General features: G+C 36.5%; 1 protein-coding gene across 43 annotated transcripts in view; it reads left to right on the forward strand.

The window, feature by feature from the left end:
* The window catches only part of MAP2 (microtubule associated protein 2), a 284,671-nt gene that overhangs the window by 160,291 nt on the left and 99,971 nt on the right, over positions 1 to 24,409 (forward strand). For 38 of the 43 annotated variants that reach the window (XM_040476065.1, XM_040476062.1, XM_040476063.1 and 35 more), the window contains one exon: positions 20,374 to 20,451. The exons of the other annotated variants lie outside the window; for them this stretch is intronic. The gene's annotated coding sequence lies outside the window, so the exon portion shown is untranslated. The remainder of the gene's footprint in view (positions 1 to 20,373; positions 20,452 to 24,409) is intronic. 43 annotated transcript variants of the gene reach the window in all.

The following is a 24,409-nucleotide window of genomic DNA, read 5'->3' on the forward strand; positions in this document are numbered from 1 at the left end:
ATTTCTACATCTTACATGAAAAAAATAATTTTCCTTTAGGCTTAAATTTAGCCATGTTTTACTTTTATGGAAAATGAATTTTTTTTTATCTAGAGGGAAAAATACTTATTTTCATAAGGTATTTAATAATCTTTGCTATTTAAAACATTGCTTTAAAAAAGGTGAATAGCTGTTCCTTATTTATAAAGAAAACTCATGAATTATGTCTGAAATGCAATGAGCTTGGAAGTCAATATGCTATTAAGGTAATGCTCCTGAGAGTTTTTATTTCTTTAATGTTTGCTCCCCTTGTGTCACTAATGACTTACCAAGTGTGTAAATGAGAAGACCACTGATTGATTCTGGTTTCATCAATAATGATTCTTGCATCTGCTACAAATCAATTCTAGGAAGGTCAAACTACATTTGGCTGGCAATGTAGTTTTCTGCTATAGAGGACCTACAGATAAGAAAGAATAAACAGTATTCAGCATCTTAGTCTTCTTTGAAGGAGTACTAATATTTTATAAAATAGATTTTAATCTATAAAGATGTACACATTGTATCTACAAAACTGAAAGTAAATTGTAAAACTGACTACTTGACAACATTTGGGAAAGGAGGTTGTTTACTTGTGTGACGTGCATTAATTCTCCTAAACTTTAAGGTTGAACTTCATAAATTCCTTTCTTCACAGACATGTGGTGTGACAAATCTCCCAAACGAACGTATACAACATCTGACTCAACGGCATATAATGTGGTGGTTGTTTTTCTAAACTATTTGTTCATCTTTTGAATTTTATCTGGTTAAAAAAGGAAATTGACCAATATGCCTTACCTTCAGTTCAGCTCAAACAAGGCTCAACTATTTATTTGCCTTCTGTTTTCCCTTAACATGAAACAATCCAGTCTCAGTTAAAAAGAAAAAAGTTGGTAGATTTCACTTACCGTTGGGGTTAAAACTGTAATTGACTTTTATTATTTATTTATTTATTTTAAATGTTTTTATTTATTTTTGAGACACAGAGAGACAGAACATGAGCAGGGGAGCAGCAGAGAGAGAGGGAGACACAGAATCCGAAGCAGGCTCCAGGCTCTGAGCTGTCAGCACAGAGCCTGACGTGGGGCTTGAACTCACGGAATGTGAGATCATGACCTGAGCTGAAGTCAGACGCTTAACCGACTGAGCCACCCAGGCACCCCTGTAATTGACTTTTAAAGCAAATGTAAAAACTGTTAGGAATATTTTTTTCCCTCAAATACATTTAGGTAGAATTAGCAAAGGATACAGAGAGGCAATCAGTTACCCGTTCAGTGATGAACTAAGTGTGGCTGAGCTCTCTGCATGCTCTTCTTTAGACAGACGCAGAGCCATCGTGGCATCCCCTTTGCTGTCAGAAGGATTGAGCTTTCATTTAGCTCACTGGATCAGAATCCCAGCACTTTGAAGAGTTAGTGTAAATAGGAAGATGAATACAGAAATAAACTCTGTCTTTACTCAGATTGATAATTAATACCCGCTCCCAATAAAAGTGCACATTTGCCCTGGGAATCTCTTTTAATCAGCTCATTGAAGGAAGCAGCTCTCCTGATAACTGAAAGAGACAAAGAAGACTCAGGTTCTTGTAAAAACCTTAGTGTGGATTTTGAGCACACCAAAACTGGACTAATTCTCCAACAGGATCTTTGTAAACGTGAAGTGCTTCCTACGGGACTTGGTGCCACTTTTCTGAAAATCAATATTACACGTTGGAAATTCTCTACCAGATTTTAAAGTGGCTTCATGACTTGCCTTGTTTTCTGGAAATAGGAATCAGACTGGCAAGAGATATTCTGGCGACCGACCACACTCTCTGACAGCCCTAGGAGGGAGGCTAATGACTCAGGCAGAGACATCTTAAGTTCAAAAATCAAGGGCTTGAACTGAGCCCATTTACAACAGAAACTGTTTAACCTTAAATATCAAAGAAAGATAAAATATCCTTAAGAAAGAGGATCACGGGCTGCGCATAGCCACTCTTCATTCAACTCCAGGCAGGAGTCAAACTGGCTTCCAGCGTGGGCATGATAGTTGGTTGAATAGGATTGGCTGTCCAAATAGACCTGAGGCCAAGAAATGTCTGGGAAAAAGAAACCCTTTACTCTATTTAAGGTCAAAGTACAATGTGGAAACTATAATATGGCATGGGTATTATTTTTTTTTTCTACCTAAGATGTTGCCCATGACTGATGCCTAGGAAGACCATAATACTAATAAATAATCAATAGAGAGAGCTTTATCATCTCCAGTGTGCCTTCATAGTTATTGTCTCATTTGATGTAAAAACTTGAAAGTGGGGCTTAACCTACTAGTACATGAACAGTACCTTCCCTAATGATGTTCTGTTGACCTTTGATATGTAGACACAGAGAAAACATTTAAGGGTAAGTTTTCAAAGCTTTTCTGCTTGATGGTGGGAAGTTCCTTTTGCTCACTGTTAATAGCTAAGTGGGGAGAGGGGTCACTCACACTCTGTCATCCATGTTTAACCTTTGCTCATTTCTTTGTGTCCTCCATTTTTGGCTAAATAACATGATAGCTATTGTTTTGCCCATTTATGGCAGAATCTCAATTTTCTGAATAAATGTAATGCTATATAGGAGGACCCTTCTTTTCAGTACTGTTCTGATCTTTTCATCGGTGGGACAACGCACAAGCACTGTTACTGGCTTCAAAGTTGATCTAACAATCTACAGGATGTGTGTGCTCAGGTGGCAAAATCAGATTTGGAAAAGTTTACATAATGCCAAGGTAAAGCCACAGATGTCCTGCTTTTGCTGGACAGAGGAATGTGCAATTGCCTTGGGGGAACATGTTACACATTCCAGTGAGCTAAGGGTTCTGCCTTGCTGAGTGGTGGCAGGTCCCGTGGTCTGTTGGAGGATTTCGTTTTGCGTAGTGTGTGCATTCACTAGTTTGCATTACTCTACCTCTGAGATTCACTGGGTCTCTCCAGCATTAAGGAGAGGTACCAAAAAGAAAGCCGTAGATTAGGGTAGGTACCAAGGAAGACGAACAGACTTTTACTCTTAGAATGATTACATTTGTTTAATCATAGCTTCAATTTAGCATTCCCGGTAGATACCAAGGTACTCATTAAGTCTGTGACTAGTGCCCTTGAAACAAGAATGCTGTACAAATCCTATCTTAATCTGCCCTAATCCAGATGAGCTAATTTGGTAGTTTGGCCTTTGCATTAAGTAAAATGACTGTCACATAGGGAGTTCAATGCCCTTTCTGCATAATCATAAATTGTAGCAAAAAGGATTAAGAATCTTACCAACATCATTTTAGTGATACATTTGTTGTCTGGTATGAATATCAGTATTTTAATTAAAATATAATTAAACTAAATATAAAACTAAAACATAAAGGAGATCTTCTTAATGTGACTCTCTTGCTTTCTCTTGGAAGATTTTTGTGAAGGATTTCTATAAAATTATCATTGGCATTTTTGCTGGAGTAACTGAAAATGGCAGTCTGTTTTATGGAGAGCAATTGGGATTTTTCCATATTATGTAGACTGGCAGGCCAATAACCCTGTGCATTTGAGTCTTGTTTGTGGGGAGAACACTGTTCAGTTTTTTTTATTGCTTAAGTAAAAATAACAAATAATTATCCTTCTGTAAAAGAAAACACTGATAATTATAATTTGTCAGGCATGTTGCATAAGGGGACAGGAAATACAAAGTGTTAGTGTCGGCAAATCCCAAAACAATGCCCTGCAGACTGAAATAAACTCCCACGCCTAACAGCCTCCCCACAGAAATCCTAAAAACTTCAAGGGCTGAACAAGAGTATATAGTTATGATATATTATGCATAATCAGAGAGACAGAGATTTTAAACATAGTCCAGAATTTCCCACTTTATTTTAGTTGGTGTGGCAGAAATATACTGAGAGAAAGTGATTGAGAGAGAGAATGCAGAAGTGAGTAAATAGCCCTGAAAGGAAAATATTTAGATAGAAGCTGCTGGACTATTGTAAGAAACAATTTTAAAAATTCAGTCTTCTGGCTCTATTCATCAGTAGTTTGAGCAGATTGACGCTCAGTTTGTCAGTGATCTGTATTCACATTATGCTGAGAGGACCCCGTAGAAAAGAAATTTTCCAAATTTGCAGAATGGTCTCCCTCACTTAAAATCATATATCAAGGTTTCTCTTTAAGAAATAACTCATTTACAGGGTGCCTGGGTGGCTCTGTAGGTTGAACATCTGACTCTTGATTTCAGCTCAGGTCATGATCCCAGAGATAGAGCCCCGCATCAGGCTCCATGCTGAGCATGAAGCCTGCTTGAGAGTCTCTCTCTCTCTCTCTCTCTCTCTCTCTCTCTCTCTCTCTCTTTCTCTCTCTCTCTCCTTCTGCCCCTCTCCCCTGCTTATGCTCTCTCTCTGTCAAATAAATAAATAAATAAATAAATAAATAAATAAATAAATAAAATTACCCATTTACTTGACACAACCACAGAGAGCTATTATCGATAAGTTGTTTAGTCATTTTGATTTCTGGCTCTTTCAGAAAATAACTTGAAGGCTATTTCTAAATATATGTCCATGGGTAAAAAATATATAAGAAATGCAGAGTTGCCAGGGATGAACACATGTTTTGTTTTCAGGCAGAGTAAAGGAGCAGGTTGTGTTTCTGGATATTAACATGTGAAAAAGAAATGAGGACATTGGTGTTAAAGTTACAGGAGATTCACTTTGCGGATCCAATTTAATCAGAAACCAGTTAATTAGCATCGATTTCTATTAAGTTGGGCATATAAGCTTTGGAAAAATCTGTACAAATCCCTCCCTTTGTTTTGATGATATCGTTTTGAATGTAATAAATAATTATGACATTTGATAGTTGAGATCATGTCTGTGAGTCATTTGCTTTTACATCTATCTGTGAGGCTGTCTTTCCTTTCTGGAGCTGAGTAATTGCATAATTAAATTGTCATTTAAAGAAACAATAACAATCACAGAATGTCACATGCTAACTCCAGTGACACATGATAAAGAAGATCTCATATTCATATTTGAAGAGGACTCCACAGTAAACTTATAGCATTAATGATATTAAATATATTATTTGCTATTGTGTTCCTATTAAACTCCATCAGAAATATTAATTAACCTTAAATGTATTTTTCAGTGACTTTATTTTTAATGATTAGAAAAACTAATAGCATCTGCAGTGGTATAATAAAATAATAGCAAATTCATTCAATCACCAATACTATTTATATTACACGATATATATTCAAGGTACATTTCCAAGTAGGAGGTATTCTACTTTCAAATAGAGCTGGGAACAATATAAACATTGGATACAATTTATCATTTGAAACATTTTCAAAAGTTGAGGGATGCTCTGAGTATTTAATTTTTTTCCCTTCTACTAAATTAAGAGGTATATACTTAAATACTGGGAGAAACAATTATTCTGTTGACTAAGATGAATTAGTGAAGAAATCACATAAAATTTGATCCAGGGTCAGTCCATACCAAACACACTTTGAGATATAATAAATTATTCTCCCACCCCCTTTCAGGAGCCTTCAGTGTAATATCATGTGACTGCCTTACCCCTGTTGACTCTGGTCCATTGCTAGATCCTGACAAGTCTGATAACTTTTTACAACAGAATACCTCATTATGAAAATCCCAGGCTAAAAGCTTATTGCTTACATGATTTCCAGCTACCATCTTCTTATTCCCCTTGTTCTGCAAACTCCTCTAACATATCTACTCCTCTTACTGTTTCATTTCCCATTTGTCCTATTGTCTTCTTAGCATTTTGCTAGATGTTTTCTTTCACTCTACTACTTACTGGAAACATTTTTGAGAGATCTCCTGTGTTGATCATATTTTAAAAATTGAATGGTTGCCTCCCAGCCTTTAGACTGAATGCCCTCTCTTGCCACAGCAATAATTCAGTGGAGAGAAAACTGAAAACCTGATTTCAGTCGACTTTGCCTCCTACCACTGACTGTGAGACCTCAGACAAATTATAAACTATCCAAAGACTGTCCAGGATTAAATATGGTGCACATGCATAAAATATATTATTAGTAGCCACCCATTTCTCCTTGAGATCTCTTTTTCATTAGATTTTGGAGTACTGACTTGTCTTGTTTCTTCATTATTGTCTTTGCTAGCTTTTCCTCATCCTGCCACCCTATTGATGAACTATCCCATGACTATTGGTCTATGCCAAAACACTTGTTCTACATATAATTGATCAGCTCTTCCAAGTCCAGTCAATTCAAGATTAATCTTCCTAAAAGTCAACTGATTCATAAAATCTAAACTATCTAAAACCTCCAAGGAATCCGTTACTGTAGAATAAATATCCATTCTCCCAATTAAGATTCTAAGCTCTCTCTCATATGACCCCAACCTACATTTCCAATTCCCCCCAAATTCCCTGTGTACCAGTTACTTGTAATTTTCATTGCCTGCTTCTCTTCTTTTGCTTCTACTATTTTCTCAATTTCTTCTCTTCTTTTTTTTAATTTTTTTTAATGTTTATTCATTTTTGAGAGATGGAAAGAGACAGAGGATGAGTCAGGGAGTGGCAGAGAGAGACAGGGAGACACAGAATCCAAAGCAGGATCCAGGCTCTGAGTTGTCAGCACAGAGCCCCACACGGGGCTTGAATTCACGAACCATGAGATCATGACCTGAGCCATCAATTTCTTCTCTTCTATCCCTCTTCCTTCCTTGTCCAAATCATATGTAACTATAAAGTTTGTCTTAAATACCATGCTGTCCTGAATAATTGAAATTCAACATAATCTCTCCTTGGGCTCCAGGTAGGCCCTGATTTGTACAGTTTCATCTGTATTCTCACCCTGTGCTTTGTGTTGTAGATAATTACCATCTCAGGTATGATTGTATAAGCTCCTTGCAATCAGGGAGGGTGTTTCATGCATTTTTTAAAACAGTCTAAGTAGGTATAACTTAGTGTTTAATGTATAGTAACCAATGAAGTCCTCTGAATGAATATTCTGAATATTTTGTTCCACTATGGGAAGATTTCCTACTCCTTGGGCTTAAACTTCTTGGAAACTTTAACTTCTAAAAAGATGAATGTTTACTGAATTATTTAGATTAGATATATTATGAATTAACATAGCCAATGGGTCATTGATTTTTTTGGTAATAACTATATTGAGGTATAATTCACAAGCAAAAATTCAGCCTTTTAAATTGTACAATTTTAGTATATTCAGATTTTTCTTAGTATATTTCAGATTTAGTATATTCAGATTTTTAGTATATTCAGAGTTATGTAGCTGTCTTCACTACCTAATTTTAGTACATTTCCATCCCCTCCCTAAAAGAATACCCATAATTATTAGCAGTCCCTCCCCATTTCCACCTCATTTATACTCTAGGCAACTGCTAATCTAGTTTCTGTCTCTGTGGATTTTCCTTTTCTTCTGAACATTTCCTGTAAGTGAAGTAATACAACTTGTGGTCTTTTGAGAGAGGATTCTTTCACTCAGCGTAATATTTCAAGGATTCATTCATGTTGTGGCAAGAATCAGTACTTCATTGTTTTCTTATGGCCAAATAATGTTCCACCAATGAATATGCCACATTTTTTAATCCATTTATCAATTGATGGACATTTGAGTTGTGGAGTCACTGACTTTTAAAACTGAAAATGAACCCAGTGATTATTTACTCAAAAGCCCTCATTTTGTGCATGAGAAAAGTCCAAAGAGGTATTCCTAGACTTTTAGCTGGTTATTGGGTTTTGTATTATTTTAGATGCTAGGTAGGTAACGATATGATGAAAGCATTTTTTTTTTTAATTCATTATCGACCACCAAGTCCTTATGGTCTGGGTAGCAAAAAACAGCTGTGGTCTTCGTCCCTGTGAAGCTTAAAGTCTAGTGGGGAAAAAGCTTTAGGTCAAATAATTACATCAATAAGGGAAAAATTAGAACTATAAAAAATGCTATGAAGGAGAGATTCATGAATTGACCTTGTCAGGGAGGATAATTTAGTAATGATCTATGAATACCTAATACTTAACTAGGCAAAGAAGGTAGAAAAGAGCATTTTAGATAGACCAAAAGCACATGCAAGAGCCTTGTGACTACAGAAGCATGGCATATAAGGGGCAATGCCAGGAGGCTGGTATAATAGGAGACCAGGGAGTTGGAGGGGGGGTGGGGAGGGCATAGCATAGAATGAGGCGGGAGAGATAAATAAATCCAAGTGAGGCAAGTTATTCCAGAACAAGGTAATGTTTTAGTCTTTTTCCCAAGAGCATTGGGCCATTGAAGCATTTTCGTCTTAGAACAATGTAAGCAAAAAGGAAATGTACATTGCCTTACATCTCTCTCCCAGGACTTAGATGCAATAAGAAAGGTAAAACTTGCTGGGCAATACATATCTGTTTTACAAAAACTTGTGGTAGAATCTGTGGCATTTTAAGTTTGTTTTTACCGAATTCCTTGTTATCCAAAGTAGAAACTTGTGTTATTTTAACAGAATAAACAGCCTCCTTATTAGAATTCTCCAATTCAATTTTGTAAAGAGCTATTCTTTCCAAACCTCCTACAGAATAAGCAATCAAAGCTACTTGAGAATAAATAGATATATAAAGGTCACATTTTTTCCACTGCACAATAATCATGTTTTAGACCTGTGATATCTAAAGAGTACAGAAATAAACTGCAAATGGTTAATACCTAATTCTTTAGTCCAACTGCTTTTAACGTGAGGTTTGTTAGATCCCAGCTAGTACATGAATGGGACCCAGCAAGCTTTTGTACAAATAAAGGTCATGCCACACGGGTGTTGATCCAAAGCTTCCACTGAATTTTATAAAGAGTCTATCACACACAAAAAGCTAAACTCAGATTTTTTTGAGAAGATAAATAACCCATAAATTACTAGGAAAAATATTTGGGATTATTTTAGATCGCTTATAGAAGGCTAAGCCTATACAATTAAAAATAACAAAAATTAACAGCTATTGCTAAGCTAGTATCTTGAGAACAATATCCTCCTTTTCTTAATTGATATAGTCACAGTAAAAAACTCATGATTATTCTAATAGTATTAGTTATATATTATATACCAGTTATTTCTCAAATTGGGATCCCAGGTCACCCTCTTAGAGATCGTATTAAGTACCTGTGAGAGATATAGATTCCTATACCCGCTCCAGACCTCTGGGATTAGAATCCCTGAAATGAAATTCAGGACTCTGAATTTTTAAGCAGGATCCCAGGAGATTGTGATGTCTGGCCATGTTGAAAGTTCTAAAATGCATGATAAATAGCAACACTTTTTCTTTTCACTGTTTTGACAAATAGTCCTACCCAATTCATTGAGTTGTGTCATAACACCAGTACCACGTATCGGTGAATATACGTCAGACCCTATACAAAAAGCTTTCCCTAGCCTATTCCTAGTCCTTAGAATCTTTCTACAGGAGAGTAGATATTACAATTTACAATTTATAGATGAAGAAATTATGGCCAGATGAAATTGAGTAACTTGCTACATAGAGGTCTGGCTGGCTCTAAAACTTCTCTTTCCACTCTATTAAGTAGACTTTTGCTGTAACCATTATGCCAGTGACCCACTGCAGGAAGTATCCAGGAAAAAGAAAGTGAATGGAGTTATGTGTGAGTCTAACAGCTCTGGTCAGCATCCACTGAAATCCACAGTCATCAACAAAATTACAGATTATAATGAACAAAGTATAACACATGAGCCCATCTTGCTAAGCACAACTGTCTGACACATTTCTAAAAGAAGCTTCCAGAGATAACACTTTATTGGCAGGAATAGTGTGAAAAGGAGAAAATTGCTTCCAGTTTTTACAATTTAACAAGGAGAAAATATAAAGGAAAATCAAATATTCTATCATGCAAAGTGACTCTAAAATCACTATCAAAAAAGAAAAGGAAAAAAGCTCTGTGTAACTCGATAAAGGAACTGGAAGACAGTCTGTTGGGCCTCTTTAAAATATGAGCTTTTATAATATTCCTGCCTAAGAGAGGTGGCTCTGTGATATGTGTGTGCTATATCACTTAATTATGCCTTATCTCGCTCAATGCCTTTTTTGGGCACTAATTATTCACTTTAAAAAACTGACAATCATCTCTATTTTATAGGCATTTACTTGAAAAGAGCTCAAACTTCTTTGCCAAAATTATAGATATAATATAATCGATTCTTGCAATTTTGAGAATGACGAAAAACAAATTACTCTAGTTATCGTTTAAAACTATGCTCGCATTGGGACGCCTGGGTGGCTCAGTTGGTTGAGTGTCCAACTTCAGCTCACATTTCGTGAGTTCGAGCCCCGCGTCGGGCTCTGTGCTCTCTCTCTCAAAAATAAATAAACATTAAAAAAATATGTTTGCATTTTAGTTATGAAGTCATCATATGAAGAATTTTAATTTGTTTTGTATGGAAACTTTATTATAGTAACAATGATTTCTTTTAAAATATCTTCACAGATAATTTCTTTTCAAGGAAAAAGATTTTAATTGTTTAATTAATTATTTGGGAGCAACGGCTGTTGGTTTGTAACATACTCAAAACCAATTCTCTGGTAAACTGGAAACCCAAAATTTCCCCTGGGTCTGTTGTGACTGGGTTATGTCACCTGCCATAAAAGGCTATTATTCCTTGTGGTTCCTGCTAGAAACTGATGGTGCTATTCAGCAGCTGTAGCGAGTAATTTGTTAAATGAATGGGAAAACTATTAAATAAACCTTTTTTTTTATTTACACTGAAACTTCAGAGGCTATTAGATGATGCCACATGCTAATACAATATGCAAGAACATGGTGAGAAATGAATGGTAGATGACTTTTGTGATACTGCATGGACCCCTTTAACACACAATTTCATATCAGAACACATTGCAAAGGGAATCTTATTCAAGGACAGACAAGCTTATAATATTCTTCTGACACAGAAAGGTCTTTATATTTTGGTCAAGGAGTGGAATTAGATAGAACATGTTTTCCTACAAACAATTTAGTAGAAATCTGAGTTTCAGATTTTATTGCTATTTTGTTTATTTATTTTTAATAATTTTTTAAACATTTATTTTATTTTTGAGAGAGAGAGACAGAGCTTGAGCATGGGAGGGGCAGAGAGAGAGGGAGAGAATCAGAAGCAGGCTCCAGGCTCCGAGCTGTCAGCAGAGAGCCCAATACAGGGCTTGAACTCGTAAACAGTGAGATCATGACCTGAGCCGAAGTTGGACGCTCAACTGACTGAGCCACCCAAGCGCCCCGATTTTATTGTTATTTTAAAGTTATGTCAGTATCTAATGTGTCCTCACCCTTTCATGTCTATGCTCTACTGTAATGGCTTTCAGGGAATTTCTGGAAGCAATTGATTAGATTACCTTCTATTAAACCAGGGTCTATTCCCCTCTGTGGTCACCAGATCTCCAAAGAAACTGAGAGAGCAGTGGAGGAGGTTGTGCGTAGATAAAACATTTCAGTCTATGCTCACTAGATAGAGCCACCAAAAACATGAGGCAAAAAGGAAGTAAGGAATGGCTTGCAGCCTTAGTTTTAACTGTTTTCTCCCTTTTCTTTAGCTGCGTGAGTTTTCTTTGAGCTGAATGACTTCCAGGGTGCAGGGGGACTCACAGAGCAGGTGGCTGGCCCTCACAGTGCAGGGAAGATCCTGGAGAGATGAGGGCGGTCAGTGGGAGTCGGGCAGGGTCCTGCACGTGCAGTTAGAAGACTCTGAGACTTTCCTGATGTAACAGTTGGGAACCACAGTTGTTAAATATTATAATACAGTTTTAAAGTCTCAATAATTTTTTTTAAAGACTGTTGATTCTTCTTTGGCTCTAGCGTAGCTCTAAAAGCCATTCTCAGATTGAGAGCATGGAACCTTACCTCTGAAGCAAACTTTGGTGCCTGCAGATACCAAAAGGGGCTGAAGGAGTCCCAGAAGAACCCAGGAGAACCCTAGCTAGGCATCAGCAGCCCTCACATTTCCTTTGAAACAACAGTAATTAGAGCAGCTGGAATATTTGCAACCTCATTGGTTCGCTTGCTGGGTTTTTTTAAAGCTTAGACTTTAATCTTATTTTCATATGTTTTTATATAAATCAGACCCATGTTGCTTGATTATAGATGTTAAGTGGCCACTGGGAGCGGTAGATAAAAGCGTTTCTGGAGAAGGCAGGGCTTGAGGTTCTCTGATATCTGGTTACAGTCCCTGTCTCTCTGTGCCCCTCCTCCTGTGTTAATTTCCTAATGCCTCCTTCCTCCATTCCAACTGCCCTTCTTCTCAGTGGTGTCTATTTACTTAAATCTAAGCCAATTAAATAAAGCATAATAATAGAACACCCTTCTGAAAAGAGCACAAAGGAGAGGAATTGCATGGCCACTGACAGAATAATAGAGGAGGGGAAAAACCTTTTAAAAAGCTCACCAGCAGACGATCTGCCTCCTCCTTTGCCTCCTATTTATAGTGAGGCAAACACTTTTGTTACCAGCATCTCTGTGTCAAGCCCTTCCCTTTTGTTTGGTGAAATCTTAATGATATATCCTTATGTGTTTTAATATTTCTAAGTTTACTGATGGGAGAATTGTTGTATCATGCATGCCTTAATATTGTTATTGAATTTCAAAAGCACCTGGGATTGCTAATGTAGTTCATTCAGGTATATTTTAAGGGAAACTTATTTTGATGTATTTTCTCAACCAGTAAGTAATATTCTCACTCAATTAAGAAATCTTCACTTTTTAAAATGGGTCATTACTGAAAATTTCTTTAGTAATAAAATGTTGGTTGCCACTGTTAAGAAACTAACTTAGGGAGGAGAGAAGTTATTTCAAATTAGCATTACAGAAGGGGAGGGGTAGGTGCCTACTTCATCCCCATGTGCTGATTAAGTTATCACACATTGCCTCTTAAACAGTATGCAGCAGGAGATGAAGGGCCTGAATCAGCTGGAGATCACCCTTAATTGTAAATGCTTCTCCAAGACTTCAGTGAGTTGGTGAAATCCCTCAGCTTCTAGAGCTTTTAGGTCTTTGGGCTAGAAGTAGAGTTACCAGAATTTCATCTTTCCCATCAGATGACTACAGCACAGCAAGTATTTTCCTCTCTTTGGTGGAGCCCCCTTTCCTAAATACATGACTTTTCAAATTCTCCAGCAGTCAGGACGTCGACCTCAGAGAGTGCAGGACCTCTGGCAAAGAACATCATCACTCAGCTGAAATCTGACTTTTTTAGACTACAGCTGGAATTTGCATGCTCACAGTGGCCTCAGAAATAGCCTGGTGCCTTGTCACTGGGGTTCAACCAGATGCCTCCTCTGCTTCCCCAGTGAAATCTCTCTTGGCTCCTGCAGGTTGACAGACGGCTCCCAGCAGGTGACCTTGGGCTATTAGTAAATGAGTTGCTTTCTTTCTCTGGCACAATCCTTCTCAAAGACACTCTCTGTCCTAAGAATTTACAAAAGGCATTTGGCTGCTAAGCAAAACTAAAGAGAAGAGGTGAAGCTAGAAACCATGTATTTGCATGAATTTTGCTCAAGTTAATGCATCCTCTCTTCATAAGGGATATAGTAGTGCTAAATGGTGAAGATATATCATCTGAGACCTTACCATTTTCCACAATTGTCAAACCACTGTTCTACAAATGATTTTCTTTAATTCTTGTATCAACTCTATAAGGGAAATCTCATTAATAATCTCCATTTTATTGATAAAACTAAGGTTCCAAAAACTTAGAAGATGTGCCCAGTCTTATGCAGCCAGTAGGTGATAGGCCAGTGTTCCAACACCCATATCCAAAGTTTGTGTTATTTTTTATTTTAAAAGTCTAACTTAATCAAATCCTAGTCAGAATAGTTAGAAAAATAAACTGTTATCATTCTTATAATTATTCACTCATTCAGCTTTTGCCAATCACCCACTGTCAAATCAGGGAAGCAGTAAGCCAGTTAGATAAGGAAATATTGGTTAGAACAGACAAGTTCACATATACAGAATTAAAGCATCAACACACCTTTCTATCTTTTTTACAGTACATGACTCAATTTTAATTCATTTGTTAAATAGTTATTGAGCAAGTACTTGCTACCAGACAGGGGAGGGTCATAGTAAATATGAAAAAAATGGCCCCTGCCCTCTAGAGCTTGCAGATTCCTTGGAGTGGGATGTGGTGGGGTGGAGCAGATATTAAACAAATAAATAACACACAGTGCTGCTAATGGTGTAGGGAAATAGACGGTGGTAGAGGTGTAAATTGCTAATACTTCTTGAGACAATTTGATAATATGGTACCCTTATTTGAAGTGCATTGTATACTGTTATGTGTCTTCATATTTTTTGGTTCTTCATTTGTATTCATTTTGGATTCAGAATACTATGAGAAAAAGGAATTCATATATTTGATAGAAACCAATAGCTTCTAGTATTGAAATAAGCAGAAAAAGGATGGGGCTGCGAATTTGTTTCAATTTCACTAAGTTTCATTCACAGCATTCATGTGAATGTCAAGTAGGTGATAAAAACAAGCAACATGCACCTGGAAGTCGTTGGGGAGACCTCACAGAGAACAGGGCTCCCATTCAAGGAGGAGTTGACAGACACGGAGGAGGGAGGAGACAGGGAGAGAGGAAGAGAAGAAAAAGAGAAAGAAGATGACTTTGTAGAGGGAAAGAAGAAAAATGCAAAACTGGAAAGAAGAGGGCAATTAATAGACTGATAAAGGAGCTAGAGTGAGACAATATGAATCTTTGTGATGGTAGAAAGTTGGGGATGAAGTTGAACAAGTTGAGCATAGGCACAGTGTAGAACCTTTTGAGACCAGTTCTAGAAATTTGGTTTTTATCATGTTGACAGAAGAGTTTTTAACATGATAGTGAAATCACTAAGAGGCATCCTCGTCAGATGATGTTATGGCAGCCTGCTGTTTCCTTTGTGTCCCTCCTCAGTTCTTTCTTCTTGTACCGCATGAACCTGCAAATCTGCACTAACTTATTCTACCATTTTAGAAATGGTTAGTGTTTGTATGAAAATGAGAAACAAATGAACAGATGGCTTTCTGTCAAGCAAAGAAGTGTTAGTTCTTCAGATATATTCTGACTCTGAGCAGAAAACAGCAATGTAACATATAAATACGTGAAAACACTGACACGTGCCCCGTTGCTGTCCAAGGTTCTCTATATTGCAATGCCTCTTGTATTTTATCTATAAAATAAGATATTTATTTATATCCAGTCAGAGTCAGCATATGTTAACAATTTAGCAAAATAAGTTTTTCACTGATACCACCGACCATTTCTTTTCAACCCTTTCCAACCAAGAAGGAATCTAAATCTGACCCTAAAGTAGCTACTGGACATCTCATCATGCTTCCTTCACTCTTGCAATGGAGACATTTACTACTCACCAGATCTCCATGTATTTATTTATTTTTTAAAGTAATCTCTATGCCCAACATGGAGCTTGAATTCAAACCCCAAGATCAAGAGTCACATGCTCCACTAAATGTGAGGCAGCCACGTGCCCCCAGAGTTCCATTTATCCTCCATGTTTCTCAACCCCTTAAGTAGGCAGAGCCATAGTGGTTAGTTCAGTCCATTGAGTGGTAAGAGGAGGTAATAATGTGTGTCACTTCTGTGTTAAAGCATTTAAAAGCTGTGGGCAACCCTCTCATATCTTCTTCCCTGCTACTGTAATCTTGGAGGCCATGAGTTGAGCCACAAAAAGGATGTACTCTGATCATGAGAGAGAGCTGTCCTGGAGCATTACCTTACCCACATCAGGATTTGTATGAGCAGGATATAAACCTTTATTGTGCAAAGTCTCTGAGACTTAAGCTTGACTTTTCTGACTAATCCAATCTTTTATCCTTCACCTGCTTGTATCCTATTTTTATGGCCTTGAATTAGGTTGAGGTGCTTTGGACAAGACTAGCTAATTTCTACTCAACTGGATTAACCTAGTCTGCTACTCCTTAGCAATAGCCTGGAGTATATCAGGTTTGGGAATCAAAGTGGAAAATTCTTACCGTCTACCTTACCTAGATATGGAGACCATATGTTTTGAGTAGGGCTTTTGTTAACTTTCCTTAATTCATATATTTCGAGGTATGTTTCCTTTGCAAGAAACATAATGTTCTCCAAAAAAGAACTTTGGCAAAAGCCCCAAGAAAGGAAGATGTCTCTCTGATCTGTTTAACTATCAGTGACTTTGGTTCACCATGACTTTTGGCTACTTACAAATAAGTAGTGATAATGAACTGCTTCTAAACCTATTAGGGAATAGAAATGGTTTAATAGCCTATCAGACTAAATGATTTTATGTTGGCAGCTTCTCTCCTGTTTAAAGACTGCTTGGATAGTGGATTCTTTCCCAATAGTACTGGCAATTTTGAACGTCCTCAGTAGTTGAAATCTTGTTATCCTTCACAAGTGCTCTGAATTACATGAACTGTTCAAAATCGCATAGAGCATATTCATAGAGGAGGCAGAGAACAATGTTACTATTGTTTATTTGAGAGCTAACTGAATAAGCTAATGATAGCCAGTGAGTTTAAGGTTAGCCTTCCGAAATGCTGTTTAGGATTTCAACTTCAAGCATCTCACGGTTTCACTTATCTGACAAAGTCTATCAAAACAGGAAAAATAATCAAATGGTATTTATACTAGAATGTGTTTCAAAGGTTAATGAAAAGTGTATCCTGGCCTAATAATCTATGGAAGATTTTATCTTGACTTTGTTGCTTAATGAAACATTGGTTCTTATATCACTTGAGAAAACCACATGTTGGTATTAATTTCTTCCTGAGATTTTAAGTCTGCATGAATTCATCATTCTAACTTCAGTGCTAGGGGTACAACATAACTTGCATATAAATATGTCAACAGCCAGACATGTATTATATGCAGACTAAGTGCATTGTATGTACATCCTATTTATCTGGGTAATAAACTGGTAAAAGCTGATTTTGTCTATAGCTAACAATTGTCTATCTTGGCTTTCTCAGTAGATAATCTACTCAGCTTATTTTGTGATGCCAATGTACACTCTATTCTCTATTATATATAGGCCCCTGAATATAGTGGTTAAGTAAATTAACTTTGTCAGGTGTTGCCAGCCATGATTCTCAGGATTTCACACCCAACTCTAATAGATTCTGGAACGTGGCTTAACCAAACCTGATAGAAATAATGGAGTAGAGAACAGAGGCAAAACTGCAGTTGAGTACATTTCAATTTGGTAAAAAAGCTGAATATACTGAATAAAATATATGTTTAGTAGGTGTTTCTAGTAAATTGAAAGTTGCCATTGGTGAAATACCACTTCTCAAGGGCCCACAAAAGCCTTTGTGCTTGAAATTGTCTTTCCCCAGAGTCGGAGACCTTAACACCAATTCTCAGGGTCCATAAGGAGTTGGTGTATGGTTGAAAAGTCTTGTCCATCTCCTAGCTATGTGATGCTGGGAAGGGCACTTAAAGTCTGTTGGCCTCAGTTTTCTCATCTTTAAGTAGAGATAACAATAGTTACCTATCATAGAGAGTAATCGTGAGGACTAAATGAATTAATATATATGAAGTACTTGGAACATTGTGTGGCACAAAATAAATGCTGCATAAATGTTTGCTAATATTATTTTAGCGATTTGTAGCCAGTATGTGTAAGATATCAAATACTAAGACTGTGTCAAATAATATTCTTAACAAAAACTGTTAAAGTATTTTAATCTTTTGATATGGAATAAAATGATCACTTCTAGCTGCACTGTGTTAATTTAAAATGACTATTCAATTTTATGTGCCTAGTGGAATAGGCCACAAGTTGCTTTTAAAAAATAAATCCCAGATGGCATTTATCTCTTTTTCATAAAATAAAGTCTAGAAAGAAGCACAGCCATTTTAATTTTATAACAAACAAAAAAACCACAAAAGTCAGGATGATGGGTAAATGGGACATTATTTTTATGACTAAAATTGTTATGACTGAGTAACCTCAATTTTCTAGTAATGATCTCATCTTTTGGCCAATAATTTCCCAATTCTGTTGGAATTAAATTAGTTTTTAAGTGTTTAGGGCTGTAATTTCACTTTCATTCATATATAACTATTGAGTTAATATTTGGGAAGACTATAAAAGACAGGATATTAGTTTTTTAATATTGCTTTTGGGGGGCGCCTGGGTGGCTCGGTCGGTTAAGCGTCGACTTCGGCTCAGGTCGTGATCTCGCGGTCTGTGAGTTCGAGCCCCGCGTCAGGCTCTGTGCTGACTGCTCAGAGCCTGGAGCCTGTTTCGGATTCTGTGTCTCCCTCTCTCTCTGCCCCTCCCCTGTTCATGCTCTGTCTCTCTCTGTCTCAAAAATAAATAAACGTTAAAAAAAAAATTTTTTTTTTAAAAAATATTGCTTTTGGTATTCCTCAAATGATGAGCATGTTCTTTGATAGCAGGTGTGAGCAAATGTTTTTGGTAAAGAGACAGATAGTAAACATTTGGGTCATATATAAATACATGAAAGGCCATACAGTTTCTGTCACAGCTTCTCGACTGTGGCATTGAAGCATGAAAGCAGTCATAGACAGCAAAGAAATGAATGAACATGGCTGGATGCCAATAACACTGTATTTGGAAAAACAGGCAACAGGACAGATGCAGTCCATGGACCACAGTTTGCTGATCCTTGTTCTATGGAATCCTTGCTTGCTTTTAAAAAGGTTTACTAGGGTCCAAGAGACATGCATACATATATAATATGTACTTGCACACTTATACACACACACATGGACATGTACTTCAAAATCATGAAGATGTAGTGTAAAACATATGCACATGAAGGAATTTAAGGAAAATAGGGAATTTAAAGAGGAAACAAAGCATGATATTTTATTCAGCATTCATTGATTAAATATATGAGGACCCTTTCTCTCTGAACAAGGTCCAGAGCTCCTCTACCATTCTCTTTTTGCTCTAAAATCAATCTACAACATTTAATATGCTTTTAATCAAAGTTACTCTTAAAAATTTTTAAGTAGTCTTAAGTTATTGTGTATAGAACTCTGTATAATGTTATATATATATATATATATATATATATATATATATATATATTCCAAATTTGAAAAACACTGAGCTGAAATAGAGGGGGAAAAAACTGTTCAGACATGTGGGCAGTGAAAACTTTTTTTCCCCTAAGATAACTGCCAAGTTATTTGAGAGATGGGAGAATTCTATTGTGTTTCTTCTTGCCTGCAGAATTTTATTTTTTTTAATGTTAAGACTTTCTAACTTTAATATGCAGTAATAGACTTATTTGCTGCTGCATATGGAACATGGCCCAGTCAATGTTTGTTACTTTTGAATCAAACCCTGTCTGCTCATATCTCTATACGCATTGTTCTCTGAAGGGTGATAGAGAAGAAATGAGCCACCACTTCTTATCTTTCCAAGTTCATTTCCATTTCCTACTGGGTCTCAAAGAAGAGTTAATAGCTATCACACTTTGAGTCTTAGGGCCCTTTACTTATAGAATGACATCTTCCTTGAGGGTATATAATGGGATCCACCCACTCTACCAGGTGTGAAATCACACAGGCCCTGGTGATAACACATAGAGATGGATAGATTTAGATACCTGTTGTAAAACAGCAAGATTTCAAAGTGATTTCTGCCCTTGTTGTAAGTAAACACAAATCACTTATGTGTTGAGAATGGCTTAATGAGGTACAAAACCTAGTGCCTTCTAGTAATTGGGTTTATTTTCACATACCACTCCAGTAAGAAGTGTCCTGTATTGTTCTAGTGAAATTTCTAAGCAGAATTACTAATCCAGTATGACTTTTAGGATTATGAATGTCAAAGTAAGTTTCATACTGTATAGGGAAAATTTAATTAGTTGTTAAAAAAAAATTCTTCTCCATCCTGTGCTGGAGGGAATCAGTGCAGCTGGGCTAGAGGCCCAGTCCTTTAAAGATATAATTAACAATATACTAGGATGAATATATTCTCTTGTGAGAGAATACAGTTGCCTGCTATTTATTAGCTAAAAAAATTCAAACAATTAAAAATTTTATTTTTCCTTGGATATAATACTTAGGAAACTTCACTAGAGTGAAGTTAAAAAGTGAGGAAAAAGTGTGCATCTGTTAACATTTCCATTTCTCTGTTCCAAACAAATGAAAGGGCACTTAGCTGGTTGTAAATGCTCAGTGTATGACCATAGAAGAAACCATCATTAAATCCGTCTTGCAGCCTCCTAGTTACCCAACAGAGCAAGAGAAAGCCACAAGTTGATCTACACGATGTAACAGATTTTTATATGGATCATAGATTACATTAATAATTTCCTGAATTCTTTTTTTTTTTACAGAAAGAAGCCAGAACATATTATTAACCCTTCGAGAATACACCATAACGAATTTTACCATTTTACTACTTCCTTGAGTAGGTAAGACCCTATCCTCTCTACAATAAAAGACTTATCCACAGTTTTGAAAAATAACTTGTTGTCAACCACATTTTTAAATGTTTATTTTTGAGAGAGAGAGAGAGAGACAGAGAGACAGAGTGCAAGTGGGGGAGGGGCAGAGAAAGAGACACACACACACACAGAATCCGAAGCAGGCTCTGAGTTGTCAGCACAGAGCCTGACACAGGGCTCGAACTCATGAAGAGTGAGATCATGACCTGAGCCGGAGGCTCAGGTTAAGTCGGAGGCTTAACCAACTGAGCCATCTAGGTGCCCATGTCAGCCACATTAAAAAAAAAAAAAAAAAAAACCTTTACTAAATAAATATCAATTTGTTTTGATAAGGGAGAAATATACATGAATTCTACAGCTAATAGATTTAGGTTTATTAAATTAGCACTTCAAAATGTTTTGAATGATTTAATAGTAAAAGAGTTGAAAAGATCTTTTTCTAAAATGAGGACCGAACTAAGCCTGTTTCTCCTGCTATGGGTAAAAACACCAGTGGTATTTTCTCAACACTTAGTATGTGCCAGATGTGACCTGTATGACTTACTTCAAATAACTAACCCCTGTGTTCCTTACAACAACTCTGTGAGTAGATGCAGGGATCATCCCCATTATACAGACTCAGGGTTTGACGCAGAGGGAGAGGAGGCAAGTAGATGTAAGGACTTCACTCAGGTTTTATATATATGTCTGGGAAGAGCAGGCACTGGGAGAACGCCAGCCCCAGCTAGTATTGTGAGAATAATTTCATGTTGTGGTGTAAATGCCTAGCCATCAGATTCTCCTATGTTTTGAATTGGTTCTATCCAAATTTCAAGAAGAAAAAAAATATGTTTACTGAAAGAGTCATGGCAGACAACATTTACTTTATATTTGCACTTGTTAGTTTATTATAGTTGCATGAGTAAAAAAAAGAATATATAAACTTTAGCTCAGTTTACAAGCAGAAAGAATTTTTCTTTTGTTTTACACCTTTCTTTAAACTCAAAATTCCTATGTTAAAGCAGAATAATATGATAGAAAGAATACAAATGAATGACTTTTTATTCTAGGAAATGGAGAATGTATTTTACTGTAACTAGTTACCCAATCTTAAATTGGTCACAACAATGTATGCTTTACTGTTTTCATGAATTCTTCATCACTTTATTTTTAATCAAGAAACTTGACAAAATTTTCAAATCAAAATACAGAAAACATGTAACAATTACCTAAGTATCAGCCAAATGGATTAAACAAGTGCTAATATTCAACTTTGTTCAGATCTTTTCTGATGAAATAAATCGTCACAGAGAGAACAAACGCTAACCCTGCTCCTTTTCCTTTTTTTCTGTAAGGTGTCATAATCCCAAAGATGATATATCCTTCCTATATGTGTTCTAAAACTTGAATGGTGTCTGTGAAACAATATGCCATATAATTATTTACATTTTAAAAGTTTACATAAATGGCATCATACTGTAGACTTCTTTTGCCTTCACCCAACATTATATTTAGAGATTCAGCCATATTGAAACATGAAGATCTGGTTGGCTCATTTTGTCATAAAGTTGACTTGTTGTAATGTTTCAATCTTGTGGTATTTAGTATTACAAATTACTGCTTCCAAATAACTTTTAACATTTTGAAGATTTAATGCCAAGATGGTTTAAGCATGGCTTTCAAGGTATCTTTGGCATTTGTATATAAGAATCCAAAGTTCTTAATATGTGATACTATGCTAATTCTATTTATATTTTAGTTTTTTTTCCTAGTAGAAAATCATCCCTTTTACTGACTGTAAGAATCTTGATAATTAATAGACTCATGTTTTGGTTGTTTTTTAATGTTTTTGCCATAATATAATAATTGAAATGTTTTATTTACCCATGGATGAAATACCGACTATTCCCAAATACAATGTAAATATTGCCTCCAAAATTTAAAAGATATTTAAAAACTCTCTCATTTGGCCTACGTTAATTGCTTATATTTCCTTCAAAAATCATGAGGGAAACTAAAAAAAAGGGACTTTTTCGCTAATTTTCTCTAACATTACATTTAATTCTAGCATTTGTTTAAGGTAAAAGAGATATCAATATGCATTAGTAAGATTTATAGACATAGAAGCTTTCATAACTTAATTTCTGGAGGGAGTAGTTGAGTGCCCTGGCTGTGTTGGGGAAGAAAGTAGAAATGAACTAACCTTTTCTGGGCATATATGAGTAAGTGCAAGACTGTGTATGCACCCAGATCAGAAGTGCAGTGCAAATCTGCAGATGGGGAAATTGAAGTCCATATATGTCAGGCAACTTAATCAAGATCATACAGTGATTGCAGAGCTAGATTCATATTCATTTTTCTCAGACTCTAAAACTATACTGTCTACCAGAAAAAGAAAACCTACCTAACCTATTTGACACAGAAATAGCATTTTCCTTTATTTCACTAATATTTATTGGGATCTTTTTATATGACTTGAAGACACTGATGTTAGAAAGGCAAGAAAGCCACAAGATCTACCCAGAGAGACAAAACAGGCTATTTAGGAGTGGCAAAGTTTCCTCCGGTAAGACCATAAAAGTGACTATTTCATTAGATATCTCTATTTTCCTATGCTATGTTAACATCGCTTACCAGGTAAATTACCTTCCTGGTCACCTAACCATGCCAATTAGATTAAATTGAATGAGATAATAAGAGTAAAAATGCTTTGTAAATGACATAATCTTTATAATCAATTGCCATTATTACTAAATATAAATTTAGAATAAAGTATTTCAGACATAATACATGTAATTCAGATTCAGATTCAGAATACATAATACACGTAATTCAGATACCATGTAGAGCTTGGTATCTGTCTCTGAAGTTTAATAAGGGTCTTACTACTTCACGTAATAGCATCTCTTTGACACAAAAGCCCCATGTAAAGATTACAGTGTAATAAACAACCCTGACGATTGGTTTATTTTCAGCCTTTACTACCTATTAGAAGCATCTTGTTTAACTCCCTTAAGCTTCACAGCAGATAATAACGGTACCAAGCTGGTGTCCATCCAGAATGTGATCATTTCTCATTCTCTCTACTTGTACCATTGGAATCCACTCTCTCTCATCTTGACCACTGCAGTAGCCTCCTGTGCTCAATGTTGCTCTCCTATAGTCTGTTCTTCACATAATGTGATCTTTTATAAATCTTAATTGATATGACTTTTTTGTTCAAAATCCACCAGTGGCTGCCCCAAATCCACCAATAGTCAGAATAAAGCCCACGCTCCTCCTGTGGCCAGCAAAGTGCTATATGAACTGGCATCTTCTACCTCTGTGGCATCATCTCAACCTCCTTTTCCCCCACCAAGGGGACTGTGTGACAGTCTGAGCTGTGTCTAGAACAGTGTCTCTATCTTGGTGGATTCTCACTTGCTAAGGGGACTGAATAGGTATGTAAAGGGTACTGTGGAATACACACTATGTCTTTAATACACACCTCAGTGATGGTTGTTGCCCTTTTCAGGATTCTTTCAGTTTGTTTTAAATTTTTTTTTTTAACATTTATTTATTTTTTTGGGACAGAGAGAGACAGAGCATGAACAGGGGAGGGGCAGAGAGAGAGGGAGACACAGAATCAGAAACAGGGTCCAGGCTCTGAGCCATCAGCCCAGAGCCCGACGCGGGGCTCGAACTCACGGACCGCGAGATTGTGACCTGGCTGAAGTCGGACGCTCAACCGACTGCGCCACCCAGGCGCCCCTCTTTCAGTTTGTTTTAATTGAGGCAATTGCTTCTGGAATGCCGGGGAGCTTTTGTGCACGATTTTGACGCACAACTTCATAACATTATGATAAAACTTTACTGATAAATAATCTTGAATCTTAATTTACAGTCCTAAAACCACAGAGAAATTAAACACAGATCAGCTGGGTAGATATGAGAAATCCATTTTAAG

Source organism: Herpailurus yagouaroundi, unplaced genomic scaffold (genome assembly GCF_014898765.1).
Source record: "Herpailurus yagouaroundi ecotype Mexico unplaced genomic scaffold, PumYag 140, whole genome shotgun sequence".
Taxonomy (NCBI): domain Eukaryota; kingdom Metazoa; phylum Chordata; class Mammalia; order Carnivora; family Felidae; genus Herpailurus; species Herpailurus yagouaroundi.